Source organism: Hyperolius riggenbachi, chromosome 6, assembly GCF_040937935.1.
Source record: "Hyperolius riggenbachi isolate aHypRig1 chromosome 6, aHypRig1.pri, whole genome shotgun sequence".
Classification (NCBI taxonomy): Eukaryota; Metazoa; Chordata; class Amphibia; order Anura; family Hyperoliidae; genus Hyperolius; species Hyperolius riggenbachi.
The window spans coordinates 119,082,645-119,088,849 of NC_090651.1; positions in this window are offsets into that span (position 1 = coordinate 119,082,645).

A 6,205-nucleotide genomic window follows, 5' to 3' on the forward strand; every position below is an offset into this window, starting at 1 on the left:
ATACTTTTGAATACCTATACAAAGGGACCATGTGTCTTCCTATACTGAGGGGGCTATTTCTGGCTACCCATACGGGAGGTCAACTCTGTATATGGGGGGTTCATTTCTGGCCAGGGGCGTAACTACAGGGGAGCAGCTCCAGAGACCTTAGGGAGACCCAGAGCTGTAAAGTGCCCCCCACTACAACTTCACTCCCTCTGATAAAGGAGTCCATCCTTCAGATCAGGTGTGTTTGTGGCTACACTTTTTATGGGTGTGAAGATTACGTTGTCCACACTTGTTTTATGGCATACAGTCAAAAATGGCGCAGAGTAAAAAATGGCGCACCGTTCTGCCGATCATAAAACGCTATTTACTGTTTTAATGTAAATACATTAAAACGGTAAATAGCGTTTTATAAAACAGCGGAACAGTGCGCCATTGAAAAATTCAGGGAGCTAGTCAGGCAGAGGAGGTCGGGCTGGAGAGGCAGCAGAGGTCGGGCTGGAGGAGAGGCAGCGGGCAGTGGGCTGGCAGCGGGGGTCGGGCTGGAGAGGCAGCGGGCAGTAGGCTGGCAGCGGGGTCGGGCTGGAGAGGCAACGGGGTGGAGGGAGTAGGATTAGGTAGCATGTGTAAACATTACCTCGTCCCGGCCGGCGATCGCTCCTTCACTTCTGAATGCTGGATGCAGGACTCGTGCAAGCTATGATGTGAAGGAGCGATCGCCGGCCGGGACGAGGTAATGTATACACATGCTACCTAATCCTACTCCCTCCACCCCGCTGCCTCTCCAGCCCGACCCCCGCTGCCAGCCTACTGCCCGCTGCCTCTCCACCCTGACCCCGCTGCCAGCCCACTGCCCGCTGCCTCTCCAGCCCGATCCCTGCAAAAAAAAAAAATTACATATAAAACGATAAATATCGTTTTAAGTGCAGCGCCATTCTGACACTTGGCGCACAGTTGCCTGTCCCTGTTTTATGAGCCTTGTAAGATGGGCCCCAGACTGTGAGGGTCACCATGGGTTGGAGATGGAAAGAGTGGGAACATTTGGGGTACCATGAAAGTTTGGTTGGGGGACCCTGTGATTTGTAGTTACGCCTCTGTCCCCGGGTACCTATACTTGGGGGGGGGGGGGGGGGCACTACTTCTGGCTACCTATACATGTGGGGGAGCTTCTGGCTACTTACACTGGTGTCTACCTGCGGCTATCTACCTGGGGATGGTACCTCTGGCTACCATTACTGGAGGACTACTTAATCCTTGGGGCTCCTTTGGCTAGCTAAAATTGGTGTGCAGGGGCAAGAGAAAGCGCACAAAGATGCCTTATACCTTTTTTTGGGAGGAGGGGCACAGATGTCCTGACACCTTAGACTTCGCCCTCCATAAAACTACAAACCCCCACCTAACCGCACTGCAAATGTGCTGGCTGTCCCAACTGTCACTTCTTTCTTACTCACCTTGTCCATCATACGTAACTACAGATGCCTCTTACTGTAGCATTAGGTAGCCAGAGGTACCCTCAGTAAAAATTAACCAATTTGCATCCAGACCTTCTTTTCCCCTTATGAACCAGAGCAGTTTTGATGCTTTAGCCATGTCCCTATTTAAACAGCCATAACTTTATCCCTACTCACGACACCTAAATGATCTAGGTATCGTTTTTTCAGGACATACTAGACTTTCATAGGGGGTAATTTGACCCAGGAAAAAAAAAATTCTATGCATTTTAATGGGAAAAAGAGGGGGGGAAATTAAAAATTGCTTTAATCCTTACAGAGGCGTAACTAGGAATCGCCGGGCCCCCCTGCAGAAATTATAAACGGGGCCCGGGGGGAGGGGGGCCGTTTTTGGGGGCTGGAGGGGTTGCAGCATGAGGGGAGAGCTTGGTAGCACGTTGATGGGGAGGGGGCGGTCCCCCCCCCCCCCCCTCACCTTGGGCTCTCCCCTCTGCGCTCCCCTCCAGCATTGAATAGTGCGTATGCAGGCAGCGGCAGATACATACCTTCCTTGCGTTCCAACGCGGATGTTTCCCCCTCTAGTGTCTGACGCTACTTCCTGTTTATACAGGAAGTCGCGTCAGAAGCTAGAGAAAGGAACATCCATGGAACGCAAGGAAGGTATGTATCTGCCGCTGCCCACCGCCTGCATACGTAATATTCAATGCTGGAGGGGAGCGCAGAGGGGAGAGCCCGAGGTTAGGGAGGGGGGGACCGCCCCCTTCCCATCAATGTGCTACCAAGCTCTCCCCTCATGCTGTGACCCCTCCAGCCCCCAAAAACGGCCCAGAGCGGCCCCCCGCGAGAGCAGGGGCTGCATCCCCTATTGTTACTCCCATGAATCCTCAGGTTTCACCAATTCTAGTAAAAAATGCTACAGTAGATAACAAACATGCCACCAGTATTACGTCCCCCAAGGATAGACAGCCAGATGTGTCCCCAGTATCAGCCCCCCAGTATAGCCAGATGTGTCCCCCAATATCAGCCACCTTGTATAGCCAGATCTGTACCCTGTATTTGTTAGCCCTCCCATATAGACAGATGCGCCCCCGGAATAGGGCCCATCATTATAGCAAGATGTGTCCCCGGGATCAATGTTCCCCATTACAGCCAAATGTGCCCCCCGTATTAGGTTATGGCCCCCAGGACCATCAGATGTGCCCCCATTATTAATTCCCGACCCCCAGTTACCTAGATGTGCCCCAAAATACATTTTACCCCCCCTTTCAGAGCTCTGCCCCCCACCCTCCGTTATGGGTAGCCAGATGTGCTCCCCCTTTACCACTCTACCCCCTCAGTGGCCAGATCGATAAAAAAAATGCCCCTGCAAGCAGAATATCTCACCTTACCTGGTTCCTGCGATCATCCTTCAGCCCCAGCGTTCATTCACTACGGTGCACGCAGCCCTGTGATACCGAACAACTGGGTCCCGGCTTGATGATGTCATCAAGCTGGGATCCGGATATTCGGCATCACAGACATGCGTACACCGCGGTGAATGAAAGCTGGGGCTGAAGGATTATGGCAGGAACCAGGTAAGGTGAGATATTCTGCTTGCAGGGGCATTTTTTTATCGATCTGGCCACAGAGGGGGAGAGATGAAGGATCACCGCTGTTTGCTCGTTCATTCGCGCAGGGGTCACTTATTGGCTACAAGGGATCATGTTCCCTTTCACCAATTAGTAATGCAGCTGACAGTGCCGGGGGGGGGGGGGGGGGGGGGGTGCGCTCGGAAGTGCACCCGATCTTGCACAGCAGGGCTGCAAGCTGAATCAGTATTTCTATGTCATTGTGGCTTGGAGGTGCCACAGATGACTTAGATATACTGTAGCAGAGAAAAAAGTGGTTAAGTATCCAGTGGTGCCTCCAACTTAAGGGACATCTGATCACTGGTATGTCGAGAGCTGGGTGAGTTACCTCACATTTACGTTCAGTTCCAGATTCTTTATAGGCAAAGATGGAGGGAGGGGAGTGAGCCGCCTTTCCATCTTCAGGCGCCGGTAGGTACGTGCCTACAGTGCCTTATGGTAAATACGGCCCTGTGCGTAGGGCAGGGGGGTGGGGGACAGTTTCCATAATAATAATCCACAGCTCCTTGGAAGTCCTGGGGACAGAAAGCAAGAGGAAATTTCGTTAATAGGGATACAGCAGGAAAGACTCTTGCCCACTGAATTCAAAACAAACAAAAGTTTTGCTGGAATTGCCCCTTAAATGCGATTCCCCTGACCTCCTCTGACACTCCTTTTGTTTTTCTACTCCAGAATTTTCATAAAACATGTAAACAAAACTCAAGGGATGCTGCAGGTAAATAAATCACACAATTATACGCGCAGAGCAGACAACACAATCAAGAGAAACAAAATTCAATTGTTTAGCCTGGTAAATTCAATATATTTGCCATCATGTTTTCAGAATATACGTAGTTTCAGATGGCCAAAGTACAGCTACCAGTGCTGAAAGCCTACTTTATTGCAGCACAGATATAAATGATAAAGCAAGACATAACAAATAACATTTAGAGGAAATTTATCATTTTTCAATACATTTCTCTCTATATATTAAAAAAAATTTCAGCCAGGAACATGTACAAAGTTGCAGTAAACAGGACTGGCATATCTACAAATCATGCCCCCACCCCTAGAGAAACTTTGATGGTGTCCTCCAGAGTTCACAGCCTCTTCTGCTTCCGCCTGTGGTACCCCCGTAGTCCATGTGCCATGGGTCATATCACAGGTTTAATCACCAGAGTCCCCTTACATATCAGTGCAGCCACCATGACTCCGCCCTCCCATAACAAGAGTGGCCATAACAACACCTGCTGTGGGGGGGAGGGAAAGCTGTATGATAGGGTGAGTAGATGAGGCCCCAACAGTGCATGCACATGCAAAAAGGTTGTCAGAGAAGTCTGGGTGCTGAAAATAGCCACCAGTAGAATATTGCTAAAGTTACTGATATTCTACTATTGGACAGTGGTAATTCTAAAAGTAAAATATCGCTAAACCTTCTCACATGAGGCCTCCCTCTACCGATGCCTAACCAAACCCCTCCCCCACGAATGCATAACTCTAATAAACCCTCCCCCTACTACTAATGCCTAACACTAACCCACTCCCCCCATGCAAAACTCGAATTGCCCGCCTCTGCAAATCCACCAATATCTGCACCCCCTATGCTGCTTTATATGGAAAATATCAGGTGCTGCAGAAATGTAGGTGCTTTTTGGCAGTAAAAGGAAATTTGGGCACTGATAGCAGGTACAGCCTGGTATACAAAATGTGGCTACAAATAGCGGACACAAGGCGCTGTATACACCAAATTTTGGTCACTGCAGAAGTTTGGGAACCCTATAGGCATGCATGTTAATATCAGCTATGACTGGAAATTGCCCACTATTTGTAGGACCATTTTGTATAGTGTACGGCCCTAGTGGACAATATTTTATTGGGCACCTCTGGAGCCCAAATTCCCAATCATATCCAATATTAACATGGGTGCCTATCAGGCGCCAAAACTTTTGTGTTGCCTCCAGAGCCCAAAGTTCTTGTCACCCTTAGCTCACCCCCGCAAGGTGCTACTTACCCAGTAGTTATTTATGTCTGGAACTTCCTGCTGAAGAAATTTTACTGTTATTGTGGACAGAAAAGCTGCCGGACACGCTAGAGCTGGAGATAACAAAATCCTACATTTTTACTTGTGGTAGAAGACAGTAGTAGTGTAATGATCCGCTCAGCTGCCTGCGCAGGCAGGCAGCTTTTTGACCACTGTTCAGGTCTGCATTCTGCAGGTCTCTGGAAGAGAGACCTTTTGTCAGTTTTGTCTGCTGCTAGGGAATTTGCATACGTTGGTCATGCAAATTTCCTAGCCACATCCTCTGGAGGTTTGTACTATAAATACCATGTGATATCACAGACCTTGGCTGGTCATAAGGGTTAGTCCTGCTGTGAAACACTCCAGGAGTGTCAGCCTTGCTCATTGTTTAAAGATTAGCTTAGAGTAATTCCTGGGACTGCACTAGGCAGATTCCCTAGTGCAGTTAGGATTGCATATCTGTTTTGTTTGTCTGTTGCGATTGTTCTGTCCCAGCGGTGGTCGACAGGAAGTCGTTCTGACCTTTGTTCTTGAAGTATAGCTGGAGCAGCGGTTGCTACCAGCTATCTCATCTAATCTGCCTTGCCTGGATCGCACTCGCCTGGCGCTAGTGCTGTGGATCAGTCTCTCTCACTTATTCCTGTTTTCATGTATCTGTCTTGTCTGCTACGAACGCTTGCTGGAGGCTCGGTGAGGTAACCGTTAAGCAAGCACTCGCGTCCTCTGTTTCATGTTTGTCTGTCGGTGGTTATTTAGGCGTGCTTGTCTCTGTTGTGCTTAACACGCGGAGACCGCGCATAAACGCGTGCACTGTTGTGAATGAGTGCGGTGTTCGCGTTTAGTTAGCGTTTGTTATTTTCCTTACCTTCTCATTGTATGATTTGCTATGCCTTTGCTACTCTCGTGCTCTGCCTTGCTGTAGCCTTGTGTCACCTTTGGCAATCGCCTCTCCCGCGATTGCGTTCCTACTTCATATCTGCTGTTGTGTATGCATCGTCGCGGGTTGGCGACTAGTTTGGTGCACACACATACAATCTGTCCCTTTGCTCAATCTCATTCGCAATTGCTTCTCACTCGGTTTCCTTTGTTGTGTGTCCGCCGTCGCAGGGTGGCGGCTAGATTGGTGGACATACATACATTCC